Source organism: Triturus cristatus, chromosome 1_1 (assembly GCF_964204655.1).
Source record: "Triturus cristatus chromosome 1_1, aTriCri1.1, whole genome shotgun sequence".
Taxonomy (NCBI): domain Eukaryota; kingdom Metazoa; phylum Chordata; class Amphibia; order Caudata; family Salamandridae; genus Triturus; species Triturus cristatus.
In genome coordinates, this window is record NC_140579.1 from 45,743,345 (window position 1) to 45,763,334 (window position 19,990).

The window sequence follows — 19,990 nt, forward strand, 5'->3', positions numbered from 1 at the left end:
GATCATGGCACGTTTAAGTCGATACTTCTCGTACACCTCGTCCTCGTTCTGCCCGAGCAAGGTGATGCGCAGTCTGACAACTCTCTCCTGGACCCTTCTCCTGCGCTGTCCTGCCGCATTGATACGCATCCTCCTTGCAAGCACGTAGAGGGCTGCCATTTTGTGGTAGCCAACAGGGTCTCCTGGGCCACATTTAAGGGTTTGGTCATTGGCACAATCAGTTGCACATGTTGAAAGTGTTTTTTTTTATTCATGTGACTTTTTTTTTACTTTAACTCCAGGTTCTGATTCCCCTTATTTAGCTCAAGCAAAATAGCGATTTTGGGGATTTTCGGTATTTGCGACTTTTGTTGCATTGGGGTGCGATTCGTTATTTGCCATTGGCACTTTCCGGGAGCTAATAGTGATTTCGGTATCTGCTCATTCGGTATTTAGCGATTCGGTAAATTTGCTTTCTGGTTATTTGCGATTCGGTATTTTACCGGATTTATTTTGCGATTCGTTATTGGCTCACATTTTGGGTTCATGCATTGGAAATCGTTTTTTTTTTATTCGCTAACGGGTGTTATTAACGATTCGGTATTTTACCGACTGGATTTTTGCTTGATGCATGAGGCTGTAAGTCATTTGCCCAGAATCAGAGGATGTGGAGCCTATGCCGAGACTCGAACCTGGATCCCCAGCTTCGAAGTCGGCAGCTCTGGCTCTTATGCCACACCCTCGCAGTCATTCAAATTCAATGAAAAGAAATGTAAAATAATGTTCCTGGCTCCGGTTTATGGCCAGGAATGACTCAGATCACTTTATGTATTTAAAAATAAAAGCTCTGTGCGAAACGCTGCTTTAATTTACATGATCAGGCCTCGAAAAATTTAAAAATGCAAGTCTAGTGACCTGAAAAGAGTGCTGCTAATAATTAAATAACGCACACACAAGCCGCAGCTGGCGCGTGGGGGTTTCTGGGATGGGATTTTGCGAGAGGGATGCTATAGGAACACCCCAAACAACTCTGTATGCTCACGTTTCCAGTTATCTCCGGACACAGAGTTGTGAACATGCACCACCCGCTCGCCCAACAGTCAGCCTGCACTGCCAAAAGAACGAGTATTTAAGGGGCCTTTCCCGAGATAACAGTATAATTTTTCTTTTAGTTTTACTTAGCGCGAACTCGGCCCGAAGGTCTCAGAGCTCTTTACATGAGCACCAGTTACATTACAGACGGGCTCATTCATTTCACGGGGAGATTGACTGATTTGCCAGAATCACAGGATGTTGAACATCCCTGTCGAGACTCAAACCCGGTTCCCCAGCTTCGAGGTTGACCGCTCTAGCCGTTAGGCCACATTATGTCCCCTAATTGTGTCACACTCCAGAATTGTGAAGCTGCCTCTGTTGTTTAAGATGTGGGAGCTGGAGCGGATTCCAGGGTCGTGCAAGTGCCATCTAATATAAAAGCTTTTAGCTAACGGGGGCTGTTGTTGGTTATTCATTTTGGCACCCAGAAGGTCATGCTGCAGGGTGCTGAAGAGGAACCCCCCCATCATGTCACTTGACTCTGAAGAGAAGGGCACACTGCACTGACGGAAACTCACCAGCACAAATATGCAGACAAAAAGGCTTTTTAAGTGTATTCATGTTTACATTAGACTTTTAGTTACCTGAATTCAACGATGAGGGGCTGCAAGCGTGTCAAGCTATATCATTTCCAGAGAAAGGCTTGGTGGACTGGGTGTTTGTTTGTTAAGTGCGACTACTCACCCGTAAGGGTCTCAAGGCACTGGGGGGTAGGGGAGGGGGGTCGCAGGTTGCAGTCCATCAAGGAGGGGGTCCGCCAGCTTCTATTTCGAGAAAAAGCTTCAAATCCACAGGCGCCGCACTAGCGAACCTATCAATCAATCAATCAGGAGGTTTACAGAGCGCGCTACTCATCCGTGAGGGTCTCAAGGAGCTGGTGGGGGTAGCAGCTCCGGATCAGTCGAATATCCAGGTCTGTAGGTCCTTCCTGAACTTGTGCAGGGTCGGGAAGCGTCTGATGTTCACCGGAAGCTTGTTCCATGTCTTGGCTGCGATGTAGGAGAAGGCTCTCCCACCTGCTCTGTTTCTGCAGATGCGGGGACTTCTGCCAGGGTTAGGTCGGTGGAGCGGAGGTTCCTCTTGGGTACGTGGAACGATACTCTCTCATTGAGGTATTTCGGTCCGATGTTGTAGAGGGATTTGCAGGTGTGGGTGAGGAGCTTGAAGGTGATTCTCTTCTCGACGGGGAGCCAGTTAAGGTCTCGTAGGTGTTGGGTCATGTGTTCGTGACATTATTCAAGCGCTGCAGACAGAGCGGCAGCACACAAGGGCTGGTAGAGGCAGTGTAAAAACATGCCGCCTTGTATATCAGCCAATGGGAAGCGGCCATCATGGACTGGAAGCACACCAGTCACTTACGGTGGGCAGTCTAAGACTGCTCATGCGGGACTGACGTCACTCGCTTTGCCCCCACTCCCCACCGAAACTTAATAGCCAATGGGAGCAGTTGGTGTGTGCGACAGCGGGCAAGAATGGACAAGAGACCAAAAAGGCCCAAAAATAAACAAAATTGCAATGACAGGATACAAAAGTGGGGTCAGGCTGTGAGGTACTGACAGGTTGTCGGCGAGCCACCTCTAGCTCGCCATCGACTGGTTGCAGACCTCTGCTTTAAATGTTTCTGGATTTTCTCCCCCATAATTCTTGATAGTAATTTCATTAAAAATTAGCCAACATACGACCACGGGACACTTGCTTATTATTCTGAAATTTTACCATCCTGAAGTCGTACTTTAATGTACCAACATACAACCACAGGACGCTTGCTTATTATTGAACATTTATCATCCTGAAGTCTATCCTGAAGTCGTACTATATTACCGTTTTAGTGCCGCCTGGCCTTCCTAGATCGTCTCCGAGGTTGCATGGATACTTAAATGATGAAATTTACATTTTACCAATCAGAAATTGTATATTTTTGTGCCTCACTCATCTGGCTTCCCCTTGTGATTTTATTTGTATCTCCTTTTTTGTTTATCTCTCTACACCCTTCAATTTCATGGTCTGTTTTCATTATGTTTTTTACCATATTCTGAACATCTTCTCAGGTATCTCTAATATCTGTTTATCAGGTTAATTTTCTGTCTTGTAAAACATCTTAAGAAAAGATTAATCCTGTTAAATATTTTTTTACCATAACCGTTACTTACTCGCAGCGCTTTTCGCTCTCGTCTTTGCTACTCCCTGGGCTGCGCATGTTGATGACGCAGGAATAGTAGAGCGACTGAAGGGAATGCAACAAGAGTTAGAAAATGACCCATCACTGCATGGGTTCGTAATAAAGCCATGCTGTGATTGGCCATGTCCTTCTGTAAAGCCAAACCTGCTTCCTCCAAGACTAGGCCAACTCTTCACCTCTTGAGCCAATCCAGAAGCTGCTTCACAGCAGAAGAGCAGCGTTGGGATTGGCTGGAGCAGGCGATGTCAGTGCTCCTTAGGAGACTGGGAAGGCTGCGGATGTGATCCCTGGCTCACTAACTTTGTGCAGGTAGGAGAGGTCTTATGTGTGCATGTCGGGTTGGTCATAGGAAGACACCTGTCCAACCCGACATGCGCACTTGCACATCTTTTGACCCAGACACTCTTCCGGTGCGGTCTATAATGATTCCCCACCCCCTCATAAATTGAAAGTCTGCAACTTGCAATGTGCAGCCGGCCCGCAGCTGTATTATAAGCACCACGGCCAAAACTATAAACTATCTAAATGCATATTAGGGTCCAGGGGGGCAGCAAATACAGGGGGGCAACACCTCCATAGAGAAACCACTGCTTGGTGGATTTACATCTAGTACATCAGGGCTTGTTGCTTCCGTATGTCATGGTTTTCCTCCCTTATACCAAGAAGTATCTCCATTGAAGTAGTTCCAGTATTTTGACACAGTTACCCCCTATGCCAACAATTTCTCCAGTCTGCCAGTAGCATTGGTTTTCACAGCTGCCTGCCCCTGCCAACATTTACCTCCAGTATTCCAGCAGTAGAATTTTTCCATAGGTCCCTCTATAAGCCATGAATTACCTTCAGTATGTAAGGGCCAATGGCAGACTAGCAAGCATTACATCATATTCTCACTTACATTTATTCAACCACATTCAATCATTCATTCTCACCTAGTCTACCTCACTCTCACTCATTCGTACTCTCACTCCGACATACTTACTCATACTCACTTGCTCTAACTCCTTTATTCTCAATCACTCTGTATCACTCATTCTCTCTCCTTCATTCACACACACTCTAAGTCTTACTCACTCATACTTTTTCACTGGTGCACTCACTCTAATTGTCGCTCATTCAGACTCACTCACGCTCACTGCCACTCATTCTCACTTATTCTCACTCCCTTTTAGTGGCTCTCTCACACTACCTGTCACTGACACTCACTTTTACAACCACACACTCATGCTCACACGTACAAACATTCTCACAAAGCACGTACCCAACATACATTTAGAAGCATTTTTTTATTTAAGACATCTGTCACAAAAGTTCTCATTCTAGATCCCCGTGCCACACTTTTTATTACACTAACAGTGAATAATAATCTATTATTCACTATTAGTGTAATATAAAATTGGCGGAAAACAAAGGTGGAGCACGGCTCCCATAAGGGTGAGCTTCCTCTTTGTTCTTGGTACTCATTTTGCTTCCTCTGAAGCCAGAGGTCGCACAAGCAGTGCTAGGGGTCACAAGGGGCAAGCCAGGAGTCACAGCTGCAACCCCTGGTAATCCCTAAATGATGTAAATGCATGTGACCCTGTTGAGAACGTCATACAATGTGCCAAGTGACCTCATTTAGAATATCAGAATGTGCTGTGTTTTGTGACTCCATTCAGAATGACACTGTGCTATGTCATTACCATTCTGAATATCAGTTTCTGTTATATCTTGTGACCTCATTCAGAGCATCACAGTTTGTGCTTAGTCATGCGATACCCCAGTATGTGCTGTTTCATGTGACTCCAGTCAATGTTTTCTAACCATACATAGTTAAGTGTTTCACTCCTAAAAATACTGCTATATCTTTAACATCTCCTGTGGAAACTGAATTCACTCTATTTGTCTCTCTGTTTTGCAGGATGTCAGAAGCACCCTAAGCAGGTAAGGCTGGTTTATTATCCTCCTGTCAGTGTGTAAGGAGCAGGTCTCAATGCTGCTGTGTGTGAGCTCAGTAGTGGCTTTTACACAAAGTGTTAGGAAACTTTCAGATCCTCATAAAATCACTTTGCATTCCCCAAAAAAAGCTTTACGTCCTCAGAAACCTTCCCTGGGTCATCAGGAAACTCTTCAATTTTCATAAATCCCTGCAAGTTTTCAGCAAACTCTTTTGAGTCTTGAAAAAATTGCCACAGAAATGAGCTGCTGTCCTCACAAAACATAAGGAGGAATCTATTTAAAATATATACAATTGTATGTATATGCGACCATGCTGAGTAAAATATAGTACTGTGCGGAAAAGTAAAAATTAGTACATCGTAAGGAGAGCGAAGTCTCCTGAGTAGTAGAAAGGGAAGTTCATATAACAACATATAAAAGTAGACCAGTTTAGAAAGGAAACTGGTCACCCAGGTGAAACGAGGGAAGTGATCCCATGTGTAGTGGAATGCAATGCAAAGGGCCTATGTATGAATATTTGTCTTGTGAATATCCTAGTGGAGTGGGAAATAAGCAAGAAGCCTATTATGACTGACTGGTGGTGATCGGTTAGTATAATACTAAAAGAATAGTCAGTCCTCATACCGGACGCAACCATGAGGACTGAGCATTTGTACGGATCATTGACAGACTATCAATATTAAAAATATCGATGATCAATATATAAAAAAAAATATATTAACTAAAAAAATATTGACTCCAATACCTTAACAGGTAAGTACACAAATATTGAATCAAAAATATAAAAGTTAAAAATATAGATGTAAAAAAATATTAATTTAAAAATACAATTAAAACAATATATTAAATATTTATAATATTTTTAAGAAAATTTGTTACATTTAATATATATTTTAACTAAATATAAAGAAATAAACTAATTAAAAATATATAAACACACAAACATAATATTTTATACATATATTTACTTTCAAATAGTTTAATCACTATTATCTTTATTTAATTTTCAGTTTTAAATGATATAAAAATAAAATATATATATATATCAATAATTTATAATAAAAAAAACATTTTATAATTAATTCAAACATTTAACTATAAAAAAATAATTAAAACGTACATTTCACAAAACAAAAAATACAACAGTAGAGAAAATGATGGATAGCTGAATAATTAAATTTACTATTCCAACTCCAGTGAGTGCAACAGTAGGGAAAGTGTTGGATATTTAGGGGTAAAAATTACTATTCCCACTCCAATGAGTGTAACAGTAGGGAAAGTATTGGATAGCAGAGGGTTAAAAATTACTATTCCCACTCCAGTGAATGCAACAGTAGAGAAAGTGTTGGATAGCGGAGGGGTAAAAATTACTATTCCCACTCCAGTGAGGGCAACAGTAGGGACGGTGTTGGATAGCAGAGGGGTTCAAATTACCATTCCCACTCCAGTAAGTGCAACAGTAGGGAAAGTATTGGATAGCTGAGGGGTAAAAATTACTATTCACACTCCAGTTAGTGCAACAGTAGGGAAAGTGTTGGATGACGGAGAGGTAAAAAATACTATTCCCACTCCAGTGAGTGCAACAGTAGGGAAATTGTTGGATAGCGGAGGGGTAAAAATTACTATTCCCACTCCAGTTAGTGCTTCAATAAAGGAAAGTGTTGGATAGCGGAAGGGTAAAAATTAATATTCCCACTGGAGTCAGTTCAAAATTAAAAACAAACAAAATATCAACAACACAAAAGATATAACAAAATAAAAAACACATAAAAATATTAAAAATGGAAACATATTATAATGTTCAATAGATGTGACATATCTAAAAATATTATATTAAATAAATAAAACAATTTTTTACAAACAAAGAACTTTTTTTAATTAGAGTCTCGCTCGGGTGTTTGTGAGTCCCCAAAAGATCTGATTCTGTGTTTGAGGAAGAAGCAGAGGTAACTGCCTCTACTAAGGTACTGGCTGCTTCTCGCTCCTGTCATTGTTTTGGTAGGTCCAGTGTACCATCAGATTGCACCTCGCTCTTGTGGCAGATCTGGAACAGCGTCTACATCAGCTTTATCTCCTTGGAGCAGCCGAGGGGCCATTGGAGCAGCCGAGGGGCCATCTCCGTGCCACAGTGAACCCTGAGCCCATCCCGTGGATGTCGAAGGCTGACATTCAGAACTACGGACCTCCAGCCAGCCCCGAGTGTTCTCTGGCGTTATGAAAATATGAGAACGTCCATCCAGCAGCACCTTCAGTTTGGTGGGGTCTTAGCTTTTGTTTGACACTACCAAAGGACTGCCGTTGCAATTGGACAGCTCTTGTGTAGTCTGGGAATATTCGTATACTGCTATTTTCAAATATCGGGTCTCCATGGCTCCGAACCCCTCATAGAAGTTTATCCCGGTCTCTGTAGTTCAGAGATTTCCCTAAAATAGTTCTGGGTGGAGCTCCTGGTTCCGGCGTTGGGGCCAATGACTTCTGGGCCCTTTCCACCACGAAAAATAGTGGGCATGCCATCTTGATCTAGTCTTCCATGAAGGTCTCTGGGAGGTTACCCTCGGCGCCCCCGGGGAATCCCACAAATCGTAAGTTACATCTGTGGGACCAGCCGTCCACATATTCCATCCGTGCCTCCAATCGACTCAAGCAGATCTCCTGGGCGGCCACCGTCACCTTCAATGTGCAGATCTCCCCCTGCACTTCCCTGACCTGTGTCTCTGTTTCCACTAATCGCTCCTCTACCGTGCGCAGGTCGGTGCGGAGGAGGTTCACGTCTATGGCCATGGCTTCGGATTTGTTCTGAGGCTTCAATTGATGCCAGAATCTGGGCCCCCGAGGGCTCCATCGCAGGTTTTGTCGCCTCTCCAAGAGACTGTGATGTGGTGGTACCCGCTCCCTGTGCCTTGAACTGGTCAATCCTTGCCTGCTTGGTGCCCCTGCGCAGTTTGTCCTTACCCATGACACCGTGAGGGCCTGCAACTTTCTCTCACTCAATATCTCCAGGGTTCCTGGCGGAAGAGCTGCAGTTGAGGTTGCTCCCCACACCTCAACCACATTTGTAAAGCGCGAACAATCACCTGTAAGGGTCTCTAGGCGCCGGGGGCCGTCGGGAAGATTAAGCAAGCTATTGCCCAGAGTCACATGGTGCTGGGCTAATCTGCCGCCGGCGCCGGGGATCGAACCGTGATCCCCAGATTCCGGCGTCAGTCACCCTGGCCGCGGTACCACACCTCTTCCTGAGGTGTGTCTTCCTGTTGTGTGTCTAGAATGGATGCCACCAGTGTTGCCAGTCCAATTCCCCACAGGCAGGCTGTGTGAGGCACTCCAGGAGTAGCGGTGGGGTGCAGCAGCACAAAGGATGCAGAGTTCTCACCTCCTGGTATCACCTACAGCTCTGATTCAAATCCAGGGTCCTGGAGTTCAGATGCATGAGCAGGGATGGCGCCAGGCAGTCATGTTACTGTGGAGGCTATGCTCTTAGTTCAGAACTAGTTAACCACGAAAATCCTACAGGAGGAGAATGCCAGGTGCTATGTTGGGGGGTCTCTCTGTGGCGAGCCAGTCACTAAGAGCAGAGGCGTGCCGGGGCTCCATCCCAGGCTGCAGGTGCTAACAGCAGGCCGTTCCCACCGCTATCGGGGTATCGGCTGCCCCACTCTACCGCCCACACTCCGTTCACCTCCTTGCGGCCGCTCCCCAGGTCCGCCCCACAGCTTTGCAGACCGCCTGGGCGCCGACAGAGAGGGAGTGCCACATAGGCCTCTCTACGGTTTGTGTATCAGCGCGTTGGAGATAGCTCCAGAGGTGTCACTATTTCCATGCCGCCTGGCGCCGCCCTATCTGGAGATCAGTTTCAAGATTTTCAGAGTCGAAGGGGCGGCAGGAGGATGGAGTATGCCTGTGTCTGGGCTGAGCGCCCGGCTATCTTGTTGGCCACGCCCCCCCAATTTTATCTACCATTAATAAAATGAATGGCCATGCAGATCCTATGGATCCCCCTTAGGATAAATGAACAGCTTGATCCTATGGATGCCAGAACCAAAGATGAAAAGAAGAATCTTAGTAAGCAATAGTGCCTCGAGATTACAGCGTATAGTGAGATGACTTCTCCTCTCTGCAGAGGTAGTATGGTGCACTAATCCCATTTAAAGTTCTAGAACAGGGAAGACAGGGTTTACAGTGGCAGGGATTGTGTGTTTATTGGTCCAAGGTTCTAGAGCACCAATGAAGGGGTTTAAAGTTGTAGGTATTGTGTGATAATCCCTTCAAGGTTTTAGAGCAGTGATTGTGATTACAGTGTTAGCGGTTGTGTGCTAATCCCACCAAGGTTCTAGAGCAGTGATGATGGTGATTACAGTGTTAGCGGTGGTGTGCTAATCTCACCAAGGTTCTAGAGCAGTGATGATGGTGATTACAGTGTTAGCGGTGGTGTTATGTTATGTTATTTTCATTTATACAGCGCACAGCTACTCGGAAGTGTCCCGGCGCTATAGACCACTGGGGAACCCGTCCTGGCTATCCCTGTGAGATGGTCCCTTTCTGGGTATCTCCAAGGTGAAACCAGGCATCCCCTGCGTCTGTGGGGGGCCGTTGTAGAGATGAGGCAAGCTTAATGCCCAGAGTTGCCGAGTGTGTTCCTGGTTAGAGTAGGTACCGAGGCGAGAATTATCGAGTCCGTTTTGACCCTGGTCCACGACCCTGCCGCATCGGGAATTGAACCCTGGTCCCTGGCCGATTCTCTGCTTACAGATCTGCCACCTCTAACCCGTGAGCCACACCTCTCCACACTGTGCTAATCCCACCAAGATTCTAGAGCAGTGATGACTGTGATTACAGTGTTAGCGGTTGTGTGCTAATCCCACCAAGATTCTAGAGCAGTGATGATGGTGATTACAGTGTTTGCAGTTGTGAGCTAATCCCACCAACATTCTAGAGCAGTGATGATGGTGATTACAGTGTTTGCGGTTGTGTGCCAAACCCTTCAAGGTTTTAGAGCAGTGATTGTGATTACAGTGTTAGCGGTTGTGTGCTAATCCCACCAAGGTTCTAGAGCAGTGATGATGGTGATTACAGTGTTAGCGGTGGTGTGCTAATCCCACCAAGGTTCTAGAGCAGTGAGGATGATGCGTTCAGTGTTAGCGGTTGTGTGCTAATCCCACCAAGGTTCTAGAGCAGTGGTGATGGTGATTACAGTGTTAGCGGTTTTGTGCTAATCCCACCAAGGTTCTAGAGCAGTAATTGTGATTACAGTGTTAGCGGTTGTGTGCTAATCTCACCAAGGTTCTAGAGCAGTGATGATGGTGATTACAGTGTTTGCGGTTGTGGGCTAATTCCACCAACATTCTAGAGCAGAGATGATGGTGATTACAGTGTTAGCGGTGGTGTGCGAATCCCACCAAGATTCTAGTGCAGTGATGATAGGGATTACAGTGTTAGCGGTTTTGTGCTAATCCCACCAAGGTTCTAGAGCAGTAATTGTGATTACAGTGTTAGCGGTTGTGTGCTAATCCCTCCAAGGTTCTAGAGTGGTGATGATGATGATTACAGTGTTGGCGGTGGTGTGCGAAACCCACCAAGATTCTAGAGCAGTGATGACTGTGATTACAGTGTTAGCGGTTGTGGGCCAAACCCTTCAAGGCTCTAGAGCAGTGATTGTGATTACAGTGTTAGCGGTTGTGTGCTAATCCCTCCAAGGTTCTAGAGCAGTGATGATGGTGATTACAGTGTTAGCGGTGGTGTGCTAATCCCACCAAGGTTCTAGAGCAGTGATGATGGTGATTACAGAGTTAGCGGTGGTGTGCGAATCCCACCAAGGTTCTAGAGCAGTGGTGATGATGATTACAGTGTTAGCTGTTGTGCGCTAATCCCACCAAGGTTCTAGAGCAGTGATTGTGATTACAGTGTTAGAGGTTGTGTGCTAATCCCTCCAAGGTTCTAGAGTGGTGATGACGATGATTACAGTGTTGGCGGTTGTGTGCTAATCCCACCAAGGTTCTAGAGCAGTGATGATGGTGATTACAGTGTTAGCGGTGGTGTGAGAATCCCACCTAGGTTCTAGAGCAGTGATGATGATGATTACAGTGTTAGCGGTTGTGTGCTAATCCCACCAAGATTCTAGAGCAGTGATGACTGTGATTACAGTGTTAGCGGTTGTGTGCCAAACTCTTCAAGGTTCTAGAGCAGTGATTGTCATTACAGTGTTAGCGGTTGTGTGCTAATCCCTCCAAGGTTCTAGAGTGGTGATGACGATGATTACAGTGTTGACGGTTGTGTGCTAATCCCACAAAGGTTCTAGAGCAGTAATGATGGTGATTACAGTGTTAGTGGTTGTGTTCTAATCCCACCAAGATTCTAGAGCAGAGATGCTGGTGATTACAGTGTTAGCGGTTGTGTGCTAATCCCACCAAGGTTCTAGAGCAGTGATGACTGTGATTACAGTGTTAGTGGTTGTGTTCTAATCCCACCAAGATTCTAGAGCAGTGATGACTGTGATTACAGTGTTAGCGGTTTTGTGCTAATCCCACCAAGCTTCTAGAGCAGTAATTGTGATTACAGTGTTAGCGGTTGTGTGCTAATCCCTCCAAAGTTCTAGAGTGGTGATGATGATGATTACAGTGTTGGCGGTGGTGTGCGAAACCCACCAAGATTCTAGAGCAGTGATGACTGTGATTACAGTGTTAGCGGTTGTGTGCCAAACCCTTCAAGGCTCTAGAGCAGTGATTGTGATTACAGTGTTAGCGGTTGTGTGCTAATCCCTCCAAGGTTCTAGAGCAGTGATGATGGTGATTACAGTGTTAGCGGTGGTGTGCTAATCCCACCAAGGTTCTAGAGCAGTGATGATGGTGATTACAGAGTTAGCGGTGGTGTGCGAATCCCACCAAGGTTCTAGAGCAGTGGTGATGATGATTACAGTGTTAGCTGTTGTGCGCTAATCCCACCAAGGTTCTAGAGCAGTGATTGTGATTACAGTGTTAGAGGTTGTGTGCTAATCCCTCCAAGGTTCTAGAGTGGTGATGACGATGATTACAGTGTTGGCGGTTGTGTGCTAATCCCACCAAGGTTCTAGAGCAGTGATGATGGTGATTACAGTGTTAGCGGTGGTGTGAGAATCCCACCTAGGTTCTAGAGCAGTGATGATGATGATTACAGTGTTAGCGGTTGTGTGCTAATCCCACCAAGATTCTAGAGCCGTGATGACTGTGATTACAGTGTTAGCGGTTGTGTGCCAAACTCTTCAAGGTTCTAGAGCAGTGATTGTCATTACAGTGTTAGCGGTTGTGTGCTAATCCCTCCAAGGTTCTAGAGTGGTGATGACGATGATTACAGTGTTGACGGTTGTGTGCTAATCCCACAAAGGTTCTAGAGCAGTGATGATGATGATTACAGTGTTAGCGGTTGTGTGCTAATCCCACCAAGGTTCTAGAACAGTGATGATGGTGATTACAGTGTTTGCGGTTGTGGGCTAAGCCCACCAAGATTCTAGAGCAGAGATGCTGGTGATTACAGTGTTAGCGGTTGTGTGCTAATCCCACCAAGATTCTAGAGCAGTGATGACTGTGATTACAGTGTTAGCGGTTGTGTGCCAAACCCTTCAAGGTTCTAGAGCAGTGATTGTGATTACAGTGTTAACGGTTGTGTGCTAATCCCACCAAGGTTCTAGAGCAGTGATGATGGTGATTACAGTGTTTGCGTTTGTGTGCTAATCCCACCAAGGTTCTAGAGCAGTGATTGTGATTACAGTGTTAGCGGTTGTGTGCTAACCCCTCCAAGGTTCTAGAGTGGTGATGACGATGATTACAGTGTTGGCGGTTGTGTGCTGATCCCACCAAGGTACTAGAGCAGAGATGCTGGTGATTACAGTGTTAGCGGTTGTGTGCTAATCCCACCTAGGTTCTAGAGCAGTGATGACTGTGATTACAGTGTTAGTGGTTGTGTTCTAATCCCACCAAGATTCTAGAGCAGTGATGACTGTGATTACAGTGTTAGCGGTTGTGTGCCAAACCCTTCAAGGTTCTAGAGCAGTGATTGTCATTACAGTGTTAGCGGTTGTGTGCTAATCCCACCAAGGTTCCAGAGCAGTGATGCTGATGATTACAGTGTTAGCGGTTGTGTGCTAATCCCACCAAGATTCTAGAGCAGTGATGACTGTGATTACAGTGTTAGCAGTTGTATGCTAATTCCAGCAAGATTCTAGAGCAGTGATTGTGATTACAGTGTTAGCGGTTGTGTGCTAATCCCACTAAGGTTCTAAAGCAGTGATCATGGTGATTACAGTGTTAGCGGTTGTGTGCTAATCCCACCAAGGATCTAGAGCAGTGAGGATGGTGATTACAGTGTTAGCGGTTGTGTGCTAATCCCTCCAAGGTTCTAGAGCAGTGATGACTGTGATTACAGTGGCAGGATTTGTGTGCCTGTCTGCCTCTGTAGTGAGGGTGTGTGGTCAAAGTTCTGCAGCTTTCGATCATTCATCTTTGCTGTTCATAAAATAGATATTTTCCGCTTTGATGGTGAGCAGTGACAACCCGACAAGGATGAAAGGATGAGATTGCCTTGCTGGAATTCACAGTTGTGTCTTACTGGTCAAACAGCAATTACCTCACTGAGCCCTCTTGTAAACTCAGGGATATATTTTTAGAGGGGTTTCTGCTCTAAAGTTCTAGAGCAGCGATGATGGAGTTTGCAGTAATAGAGGTTGTGTGCTAATCCTCCCAAGGTTGTAGAGTAATGGTTTACATTTTTTGTCCTCGTATCACCATCCAGCAAAGTAAGCTGTGAGCCAAGACACGACCACCTGGAGTGTCCAGCCTATGTGTCTATTGAATATTTCTTATAGTTTTCCCCTTTTGTAGGAAGGAGAACGGCCCATTTCTCATCAAGGCAGAGGACGTTACGATTTACTTTGCCATATCACAAAGGGACGCCATTTTTCCCCAACTGAGGCCGACGTTTGGTCCAAATCCAGTCTACTGACATCTCTACAGATCTGACCCATTCTGGTACCTTTGGCGAATTGGTAGTAATCATGTCTTACAGATTTTCTCTCTTGCTAGCGATATCAGAAAATATATCAGCGAGGTCTGATCCGAGTTTAACTCGTCCCTGTAAGGGCACAAGTCCATCCCAAATAGGATCAGGCAAGGGCTTACCTTAACTTCGCAGCCAATAATTTCTCGAAACACCTGACTTACCTACCCCTAGAAGAAGGCCAATAACGGGCAGTCTACGAACATGCGTATATCATCCGCCTCTGTGTCACCGCACTTCTTATATTTTGATGGTTCCAATGTGATCTTAGCCAGCTTCGTTGGTGACCAATAGGGTCTATGGATAGTAAACAAATGATTCTTTTTAAGCGGTACTGTTTTGATCAGTGTGTATAACAGATTTAAAGATACTCGCAATAATTTCTCTTTAGCTAGCGCCAGAAGATCCTTTTCCCAGTGCAGGTATGGAACTCCCAATTTCTCATCAGTTGCGGAAATAAATACCCAATACCACTGGGAAACCTCTTTTTTAGGTTGTTACTTAGCCCTTACCCACTTGAGAAAATCCTCCTGCACCGAACCACTCACCTCTGACTACGTTTGGGATTCCACCAAGAACAAAGCTGCAGGCATTTACATTTTGAAAGCCCCCCTTCAAAAGTTCAGAGAGCTCTTTTCATGTTACCCCAGGTGGAAAGATTGCTGTGCTGGAGAGGGTAACTAAGTTTATCTTGAAGTCACTTGGATGTTCCAGGAGAGCCCCAAATTGGTGCCAGGTCCACATAGCAATCTATCCCGAGAATTTTCCTAAAGGATTCCCTCAACCGTACCTTTAACCTACCTTGTTTAAAAACTTTGGGTCCCTAAACTTAAAAAAAAAGTTTTCAAGCCTAAATGCTTCAAAGTAGCTCTATACAATTGACCCATGTGAGAATTATCTAACTCTCCAGCCAAGAGCCGGGAATTCTTGAACTGGAAAGCATAACAATAGGCTTGAAAATCCAGGAGAGCCAGCCCCCCCTTGCTCCAGTCTCATCCGGAGTTTCTTTCATGAGATCCTGGCTCCCCTGGATGCCCATATAAAGCTGCCGACCCTCCTTTGCTTCAGTCTCCTGTGGAGCTTCTTTCATGAGATCCTGGTTCCCCTGGATGCCCATATAAAGCTTCTGACACTCCCTCGCAATTTCTGCAAACGTTTTTTATTAAAAGGAAGTGGTTTAGTGTTAAACAAGAAGAACCAGAATCTTAATGATGTTCACCCTTCCATAGATACTGTGGGGCAAATTTTCCCTCCATCTTGTAAGGAGAGCATTTATATCACGGTGTTGTTTGAACATGAAATACCTTTGAAAAACGAGACGTTTGGCAAAACAGGAACAGTTCGTTTAATTAAACATAGCGTCAGGGAGAACAGTTACAGGCACAGGGTCTGAGGAATGTCTCAATTTACAATCGATCTGTATCATTCTTATATACAATTCAATAAATATAGGCAATAAAATGTTTCTGGGGATCCTTGTAGGGAGAGGAATGTAAGTTGCTGCCTATAGAGTCATAAATACATTTTTTTTTTTTTTGGAAACCTTTATTAAAGATTTCAAGAGATATACAAGTATGGGCCTACAACCTTCAGGCCGGCCGCTAGTAGACAGTGAGACCATGAAACATATTCATAAACACAAGCAGTAAAAAGTCCCACGGATCAAAAAATCATTTGCGGCCACATTGCCCAAACATCCCAAATGGCGGTTTCATTTTAAATGAAAAAACGAGAAACAAACCCACAAGGCGGCAAAAATCTAGGCAACAGTATGTACTCCCCTCGGGAGGGCTCTACCAACCTACAAGAATAAGAGGGGTGGAAGGGCAGGGGCAGAAACAAAGTGGTTACGGTAACACAGAATCAAGAGAATGTGCAGACTAGGGAGACAGGGCCGCCGCCAGGTCGGGCGTCAGTGGCGGGGTACAGATCCCGCCGCGGTAGGAGTTCCAGGGGCCCCACACCTTTACCCATTTCCCAGGCTTACCTCTCGCCACATACACAACCTTTTCTCGGAACATACACCAATCCATATTCCAATCCATATTTTCCTTCCATACTGAAATCGTGGGTGACCTCTGGGAGCCCCACAATTGTGCTATGTCACGCTTGGCCACCATATATCCCAATGTCACCCACCATGTTTGCGTCACCGTATAATCAGTCGGCTCCCACACATTCAGCAGACACCTCCTAGCCTCGGGGAGCAGCGCAACATGCGTGACCGCTTGCAACACCTCATGCACACCACGCCAGAATCGAGTCACCTCCGGACATTCCCACAAAATGTGGAGGAAGGTCCCTAACATGCCACACCCACGCTTACACATCCCATCCACCGCGTATCCCATGCGCATCAGGCCCGGTCCCGTAACGTAAACCCTGTGGAGTATTTTGAGCTGGACGAAACGAAGGCGGGCCGGTATGGCCACCTCTTTCGGGGAGGCCACCGCAGATACCCAATCCTCGTCGTCCAGCTCCAATCCATCAGCGACCCATGCCTCACGGAGGGCGGCCAGCAGTCCCGAGTGATCGTTGATGAGCTTTTTATAGATCAATGAGATATTGCCGTCCGGTACATGCCCATCTAGCACTCTATCCTCCAAGGGGGAGCACTCCGGGATGGACGCGACCTCCGGGAACACGGAAGACAACGCGTGGCGAACCTGTACATACCGGAAGTACTCCCTGTCATGCAACTGGTATTCCGCTTTCAGCACATCAAACGTTTTAAATCCCCCCTTCGTCCAAAGATCGCCCACCCTGCTAATGCCAATCGTGTCCCACTTCTCGAAGCCTTTCGTCGTCCACAAACAACCCAGTCGTTCAGAGGCATACAGTGGCGTCGCCCGGGTCAACCGATCTTTCCACCCCATCGCCGAGTTTGCCGCATACCACACCCGTACCGCGACCCGTGTCGGACCAGTCAAACGTGCGTCGAGCGATCTAGAGTAGAGCGCACGATTGTAGTCGCCACCCGGCAACAACAATTTGTCCATTTCAAAAGCCGGATTAAGGGCGGGCCCATAAAGCCCGTGGTTTATCGCAGCCAGCTGGGAGGCCCAGTAATAACGTTTGATGTCGGGGAGGGCGACCCCCCCATCGTACCACGGGAGCGTCAGCTTCGCGAGGGCGATCCGCGGCCTCCCATCCCAAAACAGTTGGCGTTGCAGACCCTCCACCTCCCGGAAGTAACTAGCCGGAACGACATCCATCGTGTTTTGCAAGGCATATAAAAACCGTGGCAACGACATCATCTTAAACAGCGCCGCCCGGCCGAGCGGCGAGAGCGGCAAGCGCCTCCAACGCGCCACATCCGCCTTCAAACGTTGGAGGGGGGGGGAGTAGGTTCTGTGTGTATCGGGCCGCAGAGTCCAGGGTAATAAAAATACCCAGATACTTAAATCCCTGTGGAGCAACCTGGATAGGACAACCCCGCGGGAGGATAGGGGCCTCCCCTGAGAGGACATATACACAGGATTTAGCCCAGTTGATGACTAGGCCTGAGTTACGGCCAAAGGAATTCAGCACATCCACTAACACAATCAACGATTCACGCGGGGAAGCAAGATACAAAAGAATATCGTCCGCGTAGAGAGAGACTCGATCCTCATACTCAGGAGTCAAACGGAGACCACGAATCGAAGGGTGCCACCGCAGCCACTCCGCCAGGGGCTCCAAGGCGAGCGCAAAGAGGAGAGGCGACAGCGGGCAACCCTGTCGCGTGCCCCTACCCAATTCAATAGGAGCCGACACTCTACCATTCACCACCACCTGGGCTAGCGGTCCGGAATACAACAATTTCACCCAGCCAATGAATCCCGGGCCAAACCCAAACTTCTCCAGCGTCGCCCAGATATATGGCCACTCAAGCGTGTCGAATGCCATAGTGGCGTCCAGGGACGCCAAAATGGCTGGCTCACGTATGAACGCAACCCTCGAGAGCACCCCATGCAGACGCCACAGGTTAAGCGCGGTGTTGCGATGAGGGATAAAACCGGACTGGTCCTGATGGATCAAGTCGCACACCACGCTGACCAGCCGATTAGCCAGCACCTTGGCCAGAATTTTTGGTTCCGCATTCAAAAGCGAAATGGGCCTGTAAGAAGTGATCCGATCACGCGGCCTCCCCTCCTTGTGAATAACCACAATAGTGGCTAGACGCTGGTCCAGCGGGAGGGAACCCGCCGCCCGGGCCGCGAGGAACATATCACGAAGATGCGGCGCCAATGTATCCGGCCGCAATTTGTACAATTCAATGGGAAGGCCATTAGGACCCATGGCCTTGCCAGAGGCGACTGGACGTATGGCCAGAGCGATCTCCTCAGACGTCGGAGTCGCGTCCATCAACGATTTATCCTCCTCCGAAAGGGAAGGCAACGCAATATCTTTAAGCAGGTCGCGGGAATCCTCTTCCGAGCGAGAAGATACCGGGGAATACACCCCGCGAAAATACTCTGCGAAGCAATCAACAATTTCACCCGGATCAGTAACATACACACCCTCCACTCTCTCAACCAGCGGAACAACTCGACTCGCTCTCTCCTTTTTATCCAGCCACGCGATCAGTTTTCCAGCTTTATCACCCATATCATACAGTCGCCCCTGCTGCTCCCTACTCAGGCCCCTGGCTGCCTCGGTGACTAGGGCCTTGTAGTCCGCTTGTTTGATCCTGAGAGCATGCAGTTTGTCGTCCGTGACACCACAATCCAGGTCACCCTCCAACTCCGTTATCTCAGACTCGATACGGGTCACCTCCTCCCGCTCACACCTCTTGGAGTGGGAAATGAGGGACAGGGCCTCCCCCCGGAGTACCGTTTTGAACGCCTCCCACAGAGAAACAGCAGACGACACTGATCCCACATTATCTCCAAAATATTGCTCAAGGGATTTAATCAAATCTGCGCGAATCGCGGGATTACGCAGGTACCAGGGGTTGATCGGGACCACCCTCCCCTCCACCCCCGGGACAATATCAAAGTGCAACAAGAGAGGGGAGTGGTCTGAAATACCCCGAGCAAGATGCCGCACCTCCCCGACCCTCCCTGCCTGTGCCGCTGGCATCAGAACATAATCAAGTCTCGAAAGACTACCATGAGCCCCGGAATGAAAGGTGTATTGTACCTGCGCAGGATGTTTTAGCCGCCAACAATCCACCAGACCCAGGGTATCTAAGAGGCCAGACAACCAAGTTTGGGCCCGGGGGAGATCCCTGGGTGGGTGACGATCCTCAGTTCCGGAGACCACAGCATTAAAATCCCCACCAACCACTAAGATACCCTCCGGCAGCCCAAGAAGAAGGCGCCCCAAATCAGCAAAAGTAGTCGTCTGCAACCCCGGCGGGACATAAACAGAAACCAAAACAACTACTTTACCCTTCCATCTACCCACCAGAGCCGTATATCGCCCCCTGTCATCATGGAGCACCTCGTCAACCTCCAACGGGTGCGAGGTTTTAACCATAATGCCCACACCCCTCGAACCAGAGGTGAAGCCCTAATGGGCCACAAGGCGATAGCCCCGCCTATTCATAGCACAGAAGGAGTTACCAATAAGGTGTGTTTCTTGCAAGAACACAATATCAGGTGAAATCCGTTTTAAGAACTGCAGGACCACCCCCCGTTTTATCCTGTCCCCCAGTCCGTTAACATTCCAGGAAAGAAGTCTCAGTCCCCTACCCCCCATCACAGCCAAAACCAATCTGTCCCCTCCCAGAGAGCACCTTGAATAGAACACAACAATATGTCTGCCTTGTGGTACAAACAAACAATACCCAACCCC

At 47.0% G+C, this 19,990-nt stretch overlaps 1 pseudogene across 1 annotated transcript in view; it reads left to right on the forward strand.

Moving 5' to 3' along the window:
- Positions 1-19,990, forward strand: part of LOC146869325 (E3 ubiquitin-protein ligase TRIM39-like) — a 128,497-nt pseudogene that overhangs the window by 71,122 nt on the left and 37,385 nt on the right. Inside the window, exon 4 of the transcript XR_014980063.1 lies at positions 5,151-5,173. The product of XR_014980063.1 is annotated as an E3 ubiquitin-protein ligase TRIM39-like (transcript). The remainder of the gene's footprint in view (positions 1-5,150; positions 5,174-19,990) is intronic.